Raw genomic sequence first — 17,962 nt, 5'->3', positions numbered from 1 at the left:
TTGGTATATGGGCACTGTCTCTAGCATAGAGTGTGACTTTATGGTAGAGTAGATGGCTATAGAGAAGACTCTGATCCAAGTTGCATCATTTGCCTTCGGTCATCGGCCACTCTGGACAGAAAATTAGGAGTGATTTTTTTTTAAGCAAGTGGCTCCTCTGAGTTCCTTTTGCCCAGACCATCAAGCGGAAGTCAAATTTATAGTCTTCCAAATATGTATTAGGAGTAGAGATCCAGAGCTGGAAGGGACCTCACAAGTCCAACTCCTTCTCAATGAAAAAACATGCCTAGAGTAGTTAAATGACTTTAAGATTATGAAATTTTAGGATTATTGGTTCAGGGCTGGAAGTCACCTCAGAAAAATCATCTAGCCCCCAGTTTCTTAAACTGTAGTTTGCAGCCCCATAGGGGGTCTCAACTGAATGTACAGGTTGTGAAATTAGGATTTATTAGTAGTAAATATTTGATTTGTATACCTCTATATTCTTTGGTTGTATAAAAAATAACTTGGGTGAAAAGTAGTCATGAGTGGAAGAAGTTTAAGAAGTCCTCATCCCCTGCATTTTATAAGAGAAGAAACAGACAAAGGGAATATAAGTGACTTCACAAAGTAACATATCATAAGCGTGGGTTCAGATTTGAACCCAAGACCTCTGACTCTGGACTCTCCAGTTTTTTTCCATCTAGAGTTCAAATATCATGCTGGGCACTATGATTAGCTCTGGGCCTGCAAAGTAAAAGCCAAACAGTGCCTGCCCTCAAGGAGCTTACACCAATTCTAGATTACCTTAGTAGCGTTTGGTTCTGTGCAGATTGGACAGAAATTTGTTTGGTTTTTTTTTAATGTATTTTTTTGACAATTATTTACGTTTATAATATTTATATGTTGTATTTTTGTTTTAATTTTTCTCTCCCCCTTAACTCTCCCCAAGATGGCAATCTGATATAGATCATACTAACTCATATTGCATGTATTCCCACATTCGTTATGTTGTGAAAAAACAAAAGGAAAAACCATGAGAAAAAACAACTAAATAGAAAAATTACAGGCTCATGTGTCTGATGGATTTGAACAAATTATTGTAATTGATCTGTGCCTCAGTTTGCCCTACTGGGAATGGATAATTGGGGGGGATTTGAGGTGTCTGCCACCTGGTGTGCCCGAGCTTGTAGAGGTTTTGTGCATATGCAGGGATGATGAGATGGTAAATGCTCCACCCAGGTGATAGTGGGCCTTGCCTTCCGGTTCTATTCTAGGGCAGGGATTGACATATCCAGACACCTGTTCATAGCTGTTCACACCCGAAACATCACTTGGCATAGGCGACTTCAGAGAAGACTTGGAACTGATGCCCCATTCTGGGGAGTATTTCCTTTGGGTAGCAGAAACTGAGGAGACAAAAAGAAGGTGGCAACCCAAAGGACAGGAAAACCAATCTAATTGTTTCCACTAAGCCATTAAATGCTCAGGGCCTGGAGTCTACAAAGCAGCCCCAAGTCTCCGCATCTCAGGGCTTCAGGAGGAGGAGAAGGAGGATTTCTTAACTAGGAGAGTCAAGCTTCAGGTTCCTTATTACCAAGGTGGTTGTGAATGCAGACAGCTCCAGAGACTTCATTTCCCCTCCATTAACTAAAAAAAACAAACATCCAGGCTGTACTCAGTAAATTTATTCAGTAGAATATTAGAACCTCCTCCCAACACACACACACACACACACACACACACACACATTCTCATGGTTTCAATCAGAACTCTTATTCTGTAGTAATTAAGGCTTCTCTGGTATGGATTGGTCTGGTTCTGTTTAGACATCAGGCTCTGAAGCCAGTTGGTTGCCACAGATACAGTATCTGCTGCTCCCCGGGCTTCCTCTATAGGCAGATTAGCCAGAACAGACCTCCCTACAAGGCAGGCCTTGTTTTATGTGGAATTCTGAAGCTGCCTGTTTTGGGATTTTCCAGTTCTGGTTTTTGAACCAAGGGAAAGAGACCCTTGTGAGGAGGCCAGACTAAAGAAGTCCTTCCTCATGGAGGAAATCATTTCTTTTGTGATAGGGGCTTTTCCTAACCCCCTACTGACCAGACCCAATTAGCCTCTGAAGTATCTTCCAGACAAGGAGAAGATAATCACGATAATATTAGCTAGCATTTTCATGGCACTTTTAGGTTCATAAGTGCTTTACACATAGGCTCTTTCATTGGGCATGAATAACCCTATGACATAGATATTATTATTATACCCCATTTAATGAATGAGAAATTAAGTGGTTTGCCCCAAGTTATGTAACTTGATGTAGCTAATCAATGTTTGAAATCAAATTAAACCTGTTATATCTTCTTGGCTCCAGAGCCGATGATTTATGGGTACCCCAGCTGTCTAGATCTGTGACCTTAAATTGTGATAGTACTTTGCACACGTGTATCCAAGAAATCCCTCAAGAGAATCATCTGGCTTCTAGCTAACGCCATAGCCCACATCTCAAAGTAACTGTTTTGAATGCATAACATAAAACACACAGGACCCCAAAGGAAGCCAATTAGAGTAAAAAGCTGGTATTAAAAATGGTTTTTACAAGCGAGCTTCTGGTCTGTATTCATTACCTGGAGTAGCCCAAATTAGGGTTACATGTGCGCATTCTCAGACAAGGTAAGTGTACAGATGGAGGACAAGGGACTTTGATTTATGATGTGGCAAAGTTTGCTAGTGGAAACCTTGCTTTTCTCTGCATATAGGTAGCTTTTATCTGGTGGCTGAACATCTGGTTTATTCAATAAAGAGGAAATCCAGGTAGACTATATATTCACACCCACTCTGCCATTTGTGAAGGATGCTGAAATGCATCCCTGCCTCCTGAGGCTGCTTGGTGGTTTTCCTCCCCAAGTGGTTTGCTCTAAATTACATTGATAGCTGCCTCTTGGCAATCCTTTCCTTCCTTCTCTTCCATTTCCATCTCCTCTCCCTTCCGTCTCAAATATACACCGCAGAGTAGTGAGGGAGCTTTTTCCGGCACCGGTTTCTTCCCAAAGGCCCTTCTTTGACCACTTTTCCATACCATCCTTGACGTCACGCTGTATTTGTAGTGGCCAACGAGCAGGTGCAAAAGCTAAGGTTTAAGTGTGGCTGCCTGGAGAGCCCCTTGGTCTCCTACCTTTTTAAACTCAGATCAGAAAGTCGAGAGCTCTGGGCTATTTTCAGATCTGAAACTCTTCCTTCCTTCTTGGGGCTGTGATTGAAAGGAAACGGGTCTCTGTCACTGGGAATATCTGGGGTCATGTTTCTCATCACTTCTCACCCACGATTCTTCTCTTATCTGTTTTGCTCTGTTGTCATTGCGAACCACGGGACCGAAGCACACTCATCAACTAAAAACATGTCCATTCATCTCCTGACATATTAACTCATCCAGCCGAGAGCAATCCCTCTTCTTGACCTAGGACAGCCCAGCTTCAGTTTTTAAAAGGGGTCTTTCGGGTTATCAGGGAGGGTGGGGAAAGCCCCTCTTCTGAGGGCACAGGGAGTTTGGAGGTTTCCTCGTTGTGATTTATCTGAGTCACATATCAAAGGCCAGGAAAGCTGTGGCCCTGGTATGTCTCACAGTTACACAACAGGGTGAGTGGGGGAGGGGGCACTCACCTTGTTTTTCTGTCCTTTGCAGCAGTGTAGGAAAAGGAAATGGGGGAGGGAGAGATTGAAGGCTTCTTATCTAATGAGGTTCTTTGGAAGCAAAAAATAAAAGCATTCAAGAGATTTTTTGGGGGAGGCGGGTGGCGGGAGGGAAGGTCCACCAAGGAAAGAGAGAAGGCAGAATTCCCAAGGACTACAACAATGATCAAAATGTAAAGAACAAAAGATCAAACATTTAAAAAAAAAAACCCATCCTGAAACTGAATGCTGTGACATTAGAATAACCAAAAAGAATGAGAATTCACCTCCCTAACTTCTGAGAAAGAAGGGGCCCATCAGTGAAGCTGCTGCAATAAGCAGTAAATGAAGTTCTTGCTCCATTCTGTTCTCCTCTAGTCATTTTTAAAAATGCTTCAACGATCTCTCCCCCACCCTTTCTTTGTAGAGGTGGGGGGCTACCAGTGTGCAATACTGCATACAGCATTGAACTTGCTTGACCTGTTGGTTACTTTTGCAGAAATGTGTTTTTTCCCCTTTTAGAATTCTTTGTGATAAGGAATGAAAAAGGAGAAAGTGGATATTGGGTGGTAAAGATGATAAAGAAATCGATAAAAATTTAAATTTAAACTAAGAAAAAGCAAAGGTAGGTCTCTTCCTGAATCGAGAGCTGTGGTAGGAATGGATGGAGAAGTGGAGTTTTCCACTGGACACAGCTGTGGCGTCCATAGGTTTCCGGCCTGCCCTCCCTCAGCCAAGTGGCCTGGATTCATCTACTGAACACCTGGGGGAATGTGGGCAGACCACATCCTATTGGATGGTCACCGGTGGCTGGTCATGGCCAGTGCCCAGCCTGGATTGTTGGATTTAATCCTCCATCTTCTGCCCCGGGGCCATCTCGAGGATCCGCCCACCAGGCTTCTGCCCAGTTGGTCTTGCTCATGATGTCCTTCCTATCAGACGCTCTTTCTGCTGGGGATGTGACCCAATTTCCACAAAGGCTTAAGCAGCCGCCCAGCCTGTGCCCTTTGGTGCCTTCTGCAGGAGTCAGCCCAGTCTCTTAACCCTTGCATCATTTTGTAACTTTCTAAATAAGGGGAATGGATTAGACCAGACACAGGCAGCTCATCTCTTGTTTTAAAAGCGTTTCAGAGATGGGAACGTCTTATTTACTTGATGATAATTTGCTTTTTTGTTAATTTTTTTGACGGTTTAGGGGGTCAGAGCAGAGACTGAGGGTCCTCAATCAATCTGATAAGGGCATTTTACCATCAGAGAGGCTGTAAATAGAGGGTTCAAACGTACCTCTGACTAGTCCAAGTTGACCATGAGTAAATTGCCTTTCTCAGCCTCACTTTCCCTGATTGTCAAATAGAGATAATCACTAACTATAATAGCATGATTTCCCAACTGGCTCAGAGGTCTTTGTAAAGTACTTTGTAAAGTGACGTTGGTGGAGTATTTTACAATGTCGTGCGAGTGCTATCAGCTAGGACCAGGAATTTGGGAACCAGCCTTGTGATGTTTTTATCAGGATAGTAACATTTCTGGTGATGCAATTTGTTCTGTTCATGCAAATCTGTCCGTGGTAGAGCCTGAGAGAGCAGGACACTGGGCCTATGGGTGATTAGCCCAGAATCACATGGCCAGGCTGGAATGTTCCTCATGAACCACACTGCCTTATAATAATAATAATGCTATTCCTTGTTTGTTCCTCTGTGACAGCAATAATCCCAAAAATGGTATCTTGTTACCATACATTGGTGGAGGGCTTAAGTTGGGAAAATTCGGCTGATGGCGTTTTCTGAGACCAAAAAGAGCAGGGTAATAGGGAAGGACAGAGTTAGGTGCCCAAAAAGTTCTCCATCCTGTTTTGAAGTACTTTCCCCAGGCAGAATCACCTGCTGCTGCCTGATGGGGATTATTTGGAGTCTTCAGATATTCTTCGTCTGTTAATATACCTGTAATTAGAAGTTCTGTTCTAGTCAAAATTAGCAGCAGATTCCTGACTCACAGTACTTCCTCACCTGGGTACAATGGGCACTGTGTCAGAAGAAAAAAAATGGCATCATTTCCCCGAGGCAGAATGCTAGTAACTGAGGTTATATTTGAAATAATTACTTCCCATTAAAAATGGCCATCTCATTTTGCTGCCTGAAGTTTTCCCTCTGCCACAGAGAAGAGACCTGGCCAGTCACAAATCAGATATTATTTCTCTCAATCTGTCACTTCTATATTTTTTAAATGGATTTTTATTGCTTTCTTTTGTTTTTACGTTATCTGTATTTCATCCTATATCCCTTTCTCCATTCCCTCCCAGAAAGCTATTGCTTATAATAAAGAACTTTTCCAAGTTCAAAATTAGCCAGTGTGTTGAAAAAAGTCTGATGTGAGAAAGTGTGGGGCAAATAGGAAAAGAAATTCAAGCCATAATACTATAGCTAAATACATTGGATATATTGAGAATAGGAAAATTGTCTTCCTCCCTTATGAGGTTTTCCCCTGTGAAGTAGAAAGGCTTGTTGCTACTTTCAAGTCCAGTTTTGAAGGCCAAGATAGAGATTCTCAAGTACTTGTCTTCCAGAGACATTGGGCACCCATTGAGCACCCACTGGCTGGATAGTGACGAGGAGAAAAATTTTGGTGATCTAGAATCCCTGGAGAATGAATACATTCTCATAACTTAGTACTTGTCTCTTTTAAACACTAAAACTTTTTTTTAAAATTATGACTATTATACATGCAAATTTTTCTTAAAATTATATATATATTTATCTCTTTTTAAAGAGTTTTGGATTTAAATGCAAAGATGAATGAAATGTCTTGTACTATAGTTCTCTGCCCAAAACTTTTTTGCGACTTATACATGAAAATTTTTCTAAAAATTATCATCTTCTTATTCATAACTTAAAAGTATGAATGAACTATATCTTATACATTTCTGTGCTCAAAACATTTTTTTTTTTACTATGACATATACATGGAAATTTTGAATGTGTAATTTCTTTGAATGCATGCAATCATGAATTGTGTTTTGTAATCTAGTTCTGAGCTCAAGGATTATTGAGGAGCAGAATATGCTTTTTTTCTCCCTTTGCCTTCTAATCTGGTTCTAATCTGGTCTGACTAGTCAATGTTGCTGGCTATTGGAGTTACCAGTAAGATATTATTGTTATTAGCATGAACATGTACAGGAGTTTTGGAATAAAACAACTGATCAGATTTTCAACATCAGGCTCTAACTGAAGGTGTAATTTAGGCTGATCCAGTAACCTGAAAGTCAGACCACCTATATCCCAATCCCAGTGGTGGTCCCAAGGAGTTGGTTTTGTATGTGAATTCCCCTTATTAATGCATGACATGCCTTAGTGTTCCCCAGTGCCTGTGATTGTCTTTGTGAGAATACTCATACTGCCAACGCAGATTGCGACCCTCCTACAGCTTCATATTTTATCTCTCTGAGTTTCTGCAATGGAAAAATCTGTCCTCCTCCAGCCAAGCTAAGGATGAGTCTCTCCTGACTTTGCGAGGCTGCTCCTCAGCAGAAAGGCATGCCATCCATCACCAAAGGCTTTCCAGTTTGCTAAAGGACCTGCCCAAGCTTGTACTCTGTGGGCTTAGCCTTCGAAGCTTTCCAGACGCAGTTACCTCTGAGGATCACAGTAGAATAATTGTGTGTCATAAGTTCTTGATTTGAGTACTGGGAGAATAGTTAAACTTCTTGGAGAACAAACATACGTTTGTGTCTATGTGTGTGTGTTTATCTTTTTTTAGAAAAGCATAGAGCAAGAAACGTTTGCTTCAGAGAAGTATTTTATCCCAAATTCTCCCAGTGTGTGTGTATGCTGAGGTCAATAAAAATGGAATTCCATCTCTTACATGTTCTATAACTGCTTCTATTTACATGTAGGAAGACTTAGTGTATGGCTAATAATCCTAAGAGTTTATAACTTTGCTCACATCTGATGATTTTGATGTTCCCATAGGTAGTTAACCCCCAGGTAAGGAAGCAGAGGCATATATCGTTCCCCCCCCCCTTTTTTTTTCTTTATTTCTAAAAGTATTTTACTTTTTTATGACTCATTTTAAAATTTATTTCTGGTACATGTATGACTTTTCTCTCCTGTCTCCCACCAAAAAGCAACTTTTAAAAATTGTTTTAACCCTTATAATATAGTTTAGCAAAACAAATTTCTAGAGTGGTCCATTTTTGAAAGATTTTGCACAGCACAGGTTTAAACAAAACCAGTTTGACCTTTGGCCAGCCAGAAATTCAGTTGACCAGAACCTGGCCATTACATGACCCTGTCAATCAGTTAAGGTCTCCACCTTTGTTTCTGTGTCATTGGAAGGAAATAATTGCATATCCTTATCCAGCACTTACTGTTTACAAGGCTATTTCCTCCTAACAGCCTGTAAGGTAGGTGGGGCAGCTGTCATGACAGGTGATAGAGCTGAGAGGCCACTGAAGCGACATGTCCAGAGTCAGACCTCCCTCCATCAACTGCGTCCACAGTCCTCCTGTACCCTTAGCATTTGTTTGAATTTTTCTAATAGGCTACTGGATCCCAGATTTAAGATTCAGAGGGGACCTTCTAGTTCAATCCCTTCTTTTTTACAGAAAAGGAAACTGAGGTCTGGACAAGTGAAGTGACTTTCTCACATTTAGTTAAGTAGATGAGCAGGGACTTCACCTCTTGCTCTGACTCTACATCCAGGGCTCCTTCCATTGCATTTTCCGGCCTTTCTAATATCTTCCATTGTCTTTTTATCCCTCCCATTTAATCTGCCTGTTTAAGACTGAAAGCATTCTGACCTATAGATCTATAGATGCTGCAATACTTTAATCTACCTAGCATCCCTACCCATCCTGTAAATCCTTAAGGCTGTCTCTTCCACGGAGCCTTCCTAGATCTATAATTACCCTTCTCTGCTCAGATTTCACAGAGCCCTTTGTACCTCTCTAATGTACTCATTATTTTTGTATTAGTGTTATTCACTTGTGGGTCATCTCCTCCTACTAGATTGTAAGTTCCTTGAGGGCAGGGCCAGGTCTTGATCTGAACTGTGCCTCTTTGGTGACCTAAATCCCACACTCAACAAAGTCTTAACCAATGATGTGTTGACAGGGATGGAACCCTTCCAGCCCCCCAACCCCAGATTATTTTTCAGCCCCAAAGGAGCAGGCCTGATGATTCTTGCAGCACGGGGTTTCTTTTTATTCAGAGGACAGCAAAAACTCAGCAACTGTTCCCTCTAATAGATTTTTCATTTTCTGGGAAAGAAGTCCATGCACGTTTTACTGCCCCCCCTGACAAATGCTTTTGCAAGCATCAGATGTGTCAAGTTTCCAACTGCTGGGATTTTTTTCTGAGAGAAAGAGTGGGGGAAGGGAGAGAGAGAAAAGGAGAAGGATGATGTTGAGACTGGACTGGAGAGAGAGAGAGAGAGAGAGAGAGAGAGAGAGAGAGAGAGAGAGAGAGAGAAAGAAAGAGAAGGAAGTAGGGTGGGGGGGTGTATGTATGTGTGTGTACATATGGGAGCAAATAGATCTCATAAAAGCTTTGCTGTTCACACGCTTCAAGAAACCATTGCCAAGAATAAAAAGCTCAGAGCCTGACTCTAAATCTCCCCAGTGTTTATAGCCCAGTTTAGCATCAACATTGAGCTGACATTCAATTTCCAAATGAGATCCAAGCAGTCGTTATAGATCAAGTATATGGGAGCAGAGGCAGACCTTTTAAATATAATCCTCATAGTAATAAATGAATAACTCACGTTTCTTTTAACACTTCATGTTTTACATAAATATATTTTACATAATATATATTTATATTATATATTATGTATATATACTATATTATACTATATATAGTATATACATATAAACAAATATATTTTACATAAATACATATTATTGATATCACCTTAGAAGGAAGCAAATCACCTTCCTTCTAAGGTGATATCAATGAATTGAACCTCGTTTTTTGGTTATTGTTGTTGAGTCATTTTCAGTTGTCTAGTTCTCTCTGTGTGTGTATGTGTGTGTGTGTGTCTATACAACTCTCCATGACCTCATTTGAAATTTTCTTGTAATTGGCCCTTTTTCAGCTCATTTTATAAATGAGAAAACAGAGGCAAACAGGATTAAGTGACTTGCCTAGAGTCACACAGCTGTAAATGTCTGAGGCAGGATTTGAACTCAGGAAGATGAGGCTGACTCCAGGCCTGGCACTCTATGCACTGTACCTTATAGTTGCCTTCAACTTCATTTTTACAGTTGAAGAAATGGATCAAAAAGCTAAATAATTTACTTGCCTAAAATCAGTAAGTAGCAAGGGTCAGAAGGGCCCTGGCTCCCAGACTTCAAATTTACCATTCTTTCCTCTCTACTGTCTTACCTTCCTCAAGTTTAGTGGATTCATGTATTTTTCACCCAAGACAAAATTCTGCTTGATTTTTGACCTTGAGAACTTTTGGCCTACCTTCACTTTCAATCCAGGTTCTTCTGAAGTGACTCCTCACAGGCCCTTCTCTCCCTCAAAATTTCTTTTTAAAAATATAATGTGATGCTGTTGGGCTTTGGGGGCCATGACTGAACTACAGCGGTCGATGATATGTAACTTGTATTCATTATTTTGTAGGATCATTTATACCAGTTTTATAATTTAAGTGATATTTAGATAATCCTAATAACTGTATATTTGGCAAACTATTAAAAAATTTCTGTGGGGGAAAAAAAAAGAATATAACGTAAGACTGTGGCTACATTAGGTAAGAGTTGGGTTGGTTGTTAGCTGACTGGTGTGACTAAGTCTCTCACCAGAGGACCTTACATTAGAAGTGTGAGCCTCAGTGTGTTATGTCACTCTACATATACAAGCCTAAAAAAGGCAATATTTCCTGTGTTGCAACTGGTTTTTTCCTTCTTACCTCTTCCTTGCTCCTCAGTTGTCTGTTTTACCAGCAAATGAATGAAGAATGACTAAATGTGCAGAATGAGGCACATTTTTGGACATGGCCAATGCAGGAATTTGCTTTGCTTGAATATGCATATTTGTTGAAAGGATGTTCTGTTTGTTTCGGAGTGGGGGGAAAGATAAAAGAGATACTTGTTTAATTTTTTAAATCAATTTTTAAAAAACCATTTGTTAAGCACTTACTAATGTGCCAAGCATTGCATTGTAGAGATACAAATACAAAATAGAAATAGTGTCTTCTGTTAAGAAACATATTCAAATAGGGGAAAGAAAACAAATGTAGGAGAGGATAGCCAGGAGAAAGGATTTTGGGTAAGAAGGGAGGATATATAGAGTCAGAAATGTTGGTCCCCTTAGCCAGGGGTGGATTTTTGTTTTTGTTTTTCTTGTTTGTTTTGTTTTTGTTTTTTGTTTCAGTGGTAGATAATAAGTGATCTTATCAGGGTAGCATATGATTTTGATCTGGAAGGAACTTGTATACCCCCTTATTTGTCCCCAGATATAGGGATAATAATGGCTTACCCCAAGTCATAATCAGTAATGAGCAGACCTGAATTTGGAACAAAGATCTTCTGATTGCCAGATCCAATATGAGTTCCACTAGGCCACGTTGCCTTCCATCTGATCCATAAAGTTGGCAAACACTAGTCCAGAGCCTCTGATGCCATTTATGGAGTTTTTTGCTTGGTACCTGCTTAGGAAAATGCCCTGTGGCCTCCACAATAAATCAGAGGACTCAGGAATGGGGCAATGTTGAGTGTCATAAGCATCAAGAACGTATCTGCCAAGGGAAGTCATTGAGCTTGGGGTATCTTATGTACTTCTCATCTTTACTCCAACATTGCTCCAAAATTCCAGCCACCCTGAAGTCTGTTCCCTGATTAGTTTGGGCCTAGACCTCTTGGGATCATCCCATGTATCAGAATCACCTTCCCCAGGAGTGAGCCTGAGCGGTGCCAAACTGCCAAACAGCAGTGATTTCCAGCCAGTAAAGTGGGCCAAAACCCCAAGATTTTGGTTGTGAGAATAGCCCAGTTACCATTCTGGTTAATAACTGGGACATCAGTGAAATCACCCATAGTTTTATTTATTAAAGCAAAGCCAATCAACCTGTGTGGATCTTTTGCGTAATTGAAGGAGTTTGGGGTTTAGGAAATGTTGCATCATTAAAAGCTGATCATATGGAAGGTTGATCTCTACTTTCTGCCCAAAGGCAGCATTTTATGGGATATGAATAAAAAATAACCTGGGCAGTGATGGCAGTCCAGTTGGTGTTGGGCCTGGACTCAAACAGCAAACGTTCAGTTGGATAGGGGGTTTTCCAGTGAATTGAAATACCCAGTTTACTAAAATATAGAGACTGTTTTAGTAAAGAACTCTGCATTTGGAGGTCAGAAGCTCTGGCTTCATATACTGACTCTGGTACTTAACTATCTGTGTATGACCTTTAGGAAATAATTTTACATTCTGTGGACCTCAGTTTCTCTTCTCTAGAATAAAGGGGCTGACCTAGATGACCTCGGAGTTTCCCTCCAACCCTCAGTCTACAATTCTGTGATCACGACCCTATTCTTCGACTATCATGAGTAGTGAATTTTGCCGCCCCCTTCCCCCCTTTTTTAAGCCAGGAAAGCCTAAGTTGATTCTACCCAGAAGGTGGTAATCATAGTATTATGGTTTGACTCCAGTGACCTATTCTTTAAAGAAATCACCAACAGTATGCTGATCTTGACTTCCTGACTATTTTGAGTCACAAACCATACAGTTCTGTATTTGTAAAAAGAGGTTGAAATGCCAGTAATGTTCTTAGAATGATGGTATCAAAAGGGAAGAAAGAATATGACACATCTAAGGAATGTGGACAGGCTGTTCTTACTCATTTGTCAGCAAATGATCCAATTGATGCAGTCAAGAGAGTGTGAGACTTTGGGGTAGATTTCTACTATGAGAGGTTAAGCTGGCACTTTTCCCTTCTTGCTAATAAAAAAGGGAGTGTAGAATGTGGTTATTTCAAGAGTTCTTAACCTGAACTCAACTAAAAAAATGAGGATATTTAATAACTATATATACTATTATTTTACTTTTTATATATGCTAGTATATTACTAGTATATATAATATACTCTTAAGTATAATTTACTTCTTTTGTATTTTCTTTTATACATTTACCAAAATTATTTTTGTGAGGGATGTGTCTGTCATTTTCACTAATATTTCAGAGGTGTCTCTGACACACAAACAGTGAGTAACCTCAGGATATCGAGAATATATATAGTATACTGGAGCCAAACAAAGTAGACTTTGTCCCTGTAGGTGCTGTTAGCACCACAGAGAAGGCAGGGAGATTAGGTACGGTAGTGGTATCTGCACAGGCCGGGAAACTGTGGATGCAGAGTAATGAAGAGTGAGAGGAGGTTACAAGAGGGCCTTTGTGGAAAGGAGATGGCATAACTGTGGTAAGCCAAGGTCACTCGGAGTATTTTCTCTGGTGAGTAGGTTCTTGTACTCTGCAGGGGAAGCCTCCCTTCCTGAGGGGGAAAATTGGCATATTCTTTCTATACTCCTTTGGTGCTTTTGGTGTATCAGTCAGTATAAAGTACCAGTGACACAAAGAAAGGCAAAAGACCTACCGGACTGCCCTCAAGAAGATCACAATCTAACGGGGAAGATGGCATCCAAATAAATATGTACAAAGAAGCTATAGACAGAATAAATAGGAAATAATCAGCTGAAGGAAGGCATGAGTAACAAGCAACACGGCATATGTAGCAGCAATCTAGAGAGGGAACCCGTGATGAGCCCAGTGCCCCGATACAGCTCCTATTCCCTTCCCATCTTGCTATATCTGAACCAGAGTTTGGGAAATCAAGGAACTCTGACAAGCATTCTGATCATGAATTCCTACACAGGAGAGTTGGCAAAGGGCTGATTATTTATTAATTCTTCTTCTTTCCAACCCATCATTCCTCCTATATAATCCTAAATCTATTCTTTTTCAGAAAGATTAGGGACAATCACTTCTTTCCCACTGGAGTATTGTCATTTTACCATGTGAAAATTCATTGGCAGCAAGATCACAAAAGAAATCAGTCCACTGGGGGTTTTAGGAGATCCAGGTTGTAATCTGTTCTTTCCCTGCCTACCTCTTAGTGTCTTGCAGTTGGTAGGCAAAGCAGCCATCAGCAAAAGGTTTGACATTCTCATTCAGCTCACGAGTAAGTCGGCTCACTTTAATTTTAAAAAAAAGAAAGAAAAAGATGAATGAAGCAAGGGAAAGAACAGAATAGATGCATTTTACTTGTGTTCACAAAATACACCAGATTATTAAAGTATTCTTGCTGTCCTTTGGTCTTCATTCACCAAATCCCAGGACTGGAAAGGGGTGGGGTGTGTGTGTGTGTGTGTTCATCCTCTTCCATGTTTTTCAGTGATAAGAGAAAAAAGTTATAAAGAGATGGATGAACTGATGATTACGCCCAATTACATTTGGCAAGCTGGAGAGTCAAATTAATGGGGCCAAATTATTCTTCTGTGCTTGATATAATATTGTACATCTTAACTATTTTAGCTCTTATGATTTGGTAGATTGTCAAACAAATTAATAGCAGGCTAATGTGAGTCTCCATCTCCTCGTTTATATTAATGAATTCTGTTCCAACCAATAACTAATGATTAATGGTATTGGAAATAGTGTATTAAGCCCAAAGACAGGATTTTTGTCACTTTTTGCTCTTTCCCCCCACCTGGATTGGGGCAAGCAGCTTAATGGTGAAACTGCCAGGTTTTGTAATTGAAATATAACAATGTTAATTATGTTCTCGGGTGCATACACACATTTCATTCTGATCATGACTTTGGAAGTTGAAACGCCTGCAGCGTCTCCTGCTACCCAGAGCTGAATGCAATCTGATTTTTGTCTCAGTAACTTGTGAAACAAGAGTGTGACTTGGTTCTTAATATCTTGGAATTCATCATGGTGGTTGAAGAGTAGGTTTGCTGAGCTAGCATTGAGTTGGATTCATTAGGGTGGGAAATATCTGCTTTGAAAGCAACTTAGTGGGATTTGGGGGTGGAGCAAGAAGGAGAATGGTTTTATCCTAGCCAGTTGAGTGATGGGGCAAGATGACCGCTCTTTCTCCAGTCGGAGTCTACTTGTTCTCTCTGTGTGAGTGTGTGGTCGATGACTTGGGCAAGCTTGATACAAAGCCCTGTGTGTGACCGCCCTGTATCCAAGGCCAGGGCAAAACTGCAGTCAGGTGCGCTTGAGAAATAGAAACCCATTTATGGATGAAAAGGAGCCTCTCCTAGAAGCTGCAGGGCAGATCTCAGTGGCTCACCCGCAGTATTCCACGTGGAGTGGTAAGCTGGCCCGACCACTGATGGAGAGCTGTGGCCCAGCTCCAGGTCCTCAGCCTGCCATCTCTGGAGGCTCCAAGCCGGACTTGGCTTTTCAAACAAATGCCTTCACTGTTTTCTAAGAGGAGTATTGCCATAGGTTTCTAAACACACAGGCCCTCCGAATTAGGGAACCCGACACCCTTTGAGATCTTGGCTTAAACATCAGAGGCACTTCTTGCTTAAATTAGTGGAACTTTAAAAAAACTTTTTTTTGCATCATTATAGTATGTTTTCCCTATTCAGGAAACCCTTCACTCCCACCAACATTTATAACAATGTCCCAGAAAGAATCCGGAGATGACTGTATTGTTCAGAGACCATCTATCTAGAAATTTTAGCGGTATACCATTCCCATACCACACCCTCCTTCCTTGCCTACCTACTTCCCCCCCCCCCCCTTTAATTCCGAATTCTTCAGTTTTTCCTATTTTATTGTCACCAGCCATTCCAGAAAGACATCTGCTAAAGAGATCCTTCCCTTGTAGTGGGAATTAAGTACATATTTTAACTTCAGACAGATTCACTTAATGTTTTCTACATTGCACAGAGTAGAGGATTAATGTGAAAGTCTCCAAAAAGCGCCCATGAAACCTTAAGCTGCATGTTCAATCGCTCAACTATGCAGTGGACAGGATTTGAAAGAAGGTCAGGAAGAACAGAGAACCGAATTAGAACAGAAACCTTTATTACTGTTTTTGTTGTAGTTGTTTTTTTCATCGACACAAACATGCCTACTGTTGGGATTGCTGAGCTTTGTTGAACCCAGACCAATAAGATTGTTCTAATTCTGTTTGAGAAGATGAGAAAATGAGACTGGTAAGGCACTGAAGAAAGAAAACGGAAATGAGATTTCCAAGTTCCCCTCTTTAATCATCTATGCTCTAGGTAATAGGGTTTTGATGTGAATTTTTATGCTGATGGTATCCCATCAGAGTGATTAAAAAGTCTGTTTTGAATATTAGAATGAAATGCATAAATGTATTTTCAAATTAGGTTAACCTTTTTTTTTTTTTTTTTAAGTCAAACTACATTTAGAGAAAAATCCAACCATATGTTTAAACTGGACTCTTAACTCCTACTCAAAAACGTGTAGCTTAAACAAATCCAAAGTCAAATGAAGAAATGGAGAAAAGCTTATTTATAATTATTTATAATAAATGCTTATTTCCTTCATCCCATTTTTTGACAGGTGGGGGGTTATGAATGCAGAGAATTGACATGTGTTCTCAGATTTAGTGTATCTTAGTAAAAAAAAAAAATCACTGTTCTCAAGATGTTAAAGCTAAAACCTATTTGTCTTGATGAAATTCAGGGTGTCTTTCTTGCTATTTTAAATAGCTATTAATGTTTAAAATGGCATTAAGACTTTTAGCACGTCTTAAATTGTTAAAAAAAAAAGACATTTCAATCAATGTTAGAGGTGACTAAAATGAGGTCTAATTTAGATTTAGCTGTTGAAATATTGAAATAGCTAAAATAGATTTTCCCAAACCATGGGAAAAATCACTTCTAGGGTGGGTCTTCAAGCAGGTCAGTCTGGGATCTCAGGACTGGCTGGTACCTCTTTCTGAGTGAATCAATAGCCCAGCCATTCCTGAGTGCTGTTTTGTTTTGGGGTGTTTTTTTTTTCTGTCCAGGAATAGGTAGGGCTGGGACTTAACCGATGCCACTTGCCCAGGACTGTTGGGGAGGCACTTTAGCAATTCAGCAGTTTAAAATCGGTCTTTGTTCAGCAAAGGGCTCCACGTTCTGACTGATGTCCTCCAGTGTCCAAGGTATATAAGCTCATCTTTGTGCTGTAAACCACATCGCTCTCCAACTGAATTAGGAAGTTTCCAAATTAGACCTTCCTAAATCATTCCCAGCCCTTGTGCAGAATACTGTGGTTTTTCATTGACTGCATATTTGAGGGGGGGAGGGGGAAGGAAAGCAAGGGAGGCTCTCCAGATGGAAGGAAAGCGTCATTCAGGATACACTGCTTTGCTCTCCCTGATCTTTTGGAGTTTAGTCCAGACCAGGGGCTTGAAATGAATGGAATATCTGTTTGGTTTGGAGAATGTTATAATTTTCAGTTTTGTTCATTCTCGCTACTTTTAGAACGGGCACGGAGAATTATTACTGTTTGATGCCGTTCTTTGACTCCTGGTTCAGTTAGTTTATTTCAAATCCCTCATCCACATGGTGAATTTTAGCTGCTTATGACAACTGGGACACTTCCTTAGAACCCATTTGCCAAAGAGACATTGATTCATATACATGTTTGTTCTTCAAATGGATGACTGTCCCATTATATTCCTGGTAGTTTACTATTCCTTTAGACAACGGGGTCTTGGTCCCTGTTCTTAGGACATGGCCATGCCTTCCTGTTGCTGGTAGGTATTGGTGAGTTTAAATGGAATCAGTTGATGGGTTTACTCTGTTTGTGCACCTGATGAGACTACCCAATGCACTTGTCATTCTAAGGTAATAAGGAGGTATACGTACACTTGCTCTTCCTCCTATGTCTCCAAAACCAAAAACTCAAACCCATCTTGTACCTTGATATGTGACACGTTGAACATTTGTGGTCCAATCAGTACAGTGTGTGTGAAGTTGGCCAGACAAGCCAGAGGCGATTCTGAACCAGTCTGAAAAAGTACCATTCTTCCCTTAATACACATAGCTATGAAGATGTAAACACAAAACCAGTTTCCTTGGGGACCAGGGAAGAATTGACTTGGATTTGAAGCTCATTAGTAGACGGCAGTGATGAGAAATCCTGGTGATGGTCGGTAATGTCAGCAATCTGGAAAGGGATCCATTTTCAGCAGCAGCAGCAGCAGACCCAGTATCGGGGAGGTCACAGCTATAAAACGCTGCTTTTCCACTGTGGATCTTAAAAGGAATTTTATTTCCCTCATGCCATATGAGAATTTCTTAAAAATAAAACTTTGTTGGGAAAAGTTTATAACAGTTTCTATTAAA

General features: G+C 40.4%; 1 protein-coding gene across 2 annotated transcripts in view; it reads left to right on the top strand.

The window, feature by feature from the left end:
* Positions 1 to 17,962, top strand: part of ABTB2 (ankyrin repeat and BTB domain containing 2) — a 172,286-nt gene that overhangs the window by 35,168 nt on the left and 119,156 nt on the right. The gene's annotated exons all lie outside the window — the stretch shown is intronic.

Source organism: Sarcophilus harrisii, chromosome 6 (assembly GCF_902635505.1).
Source record: "Sarcophilus harrisii chromosome 6, mSarHar1.11, whole genome shotgun sequence".
NCBI lineage: Eukaryota > Metazoa > Chordata > Mammalia > Dasyuromorphia > Dasyuridae > Sarcophilus > Sarcophilus harrisii.
This window is presented reverse-complemented; position numbering and strand designations above follow the sequence as displayed.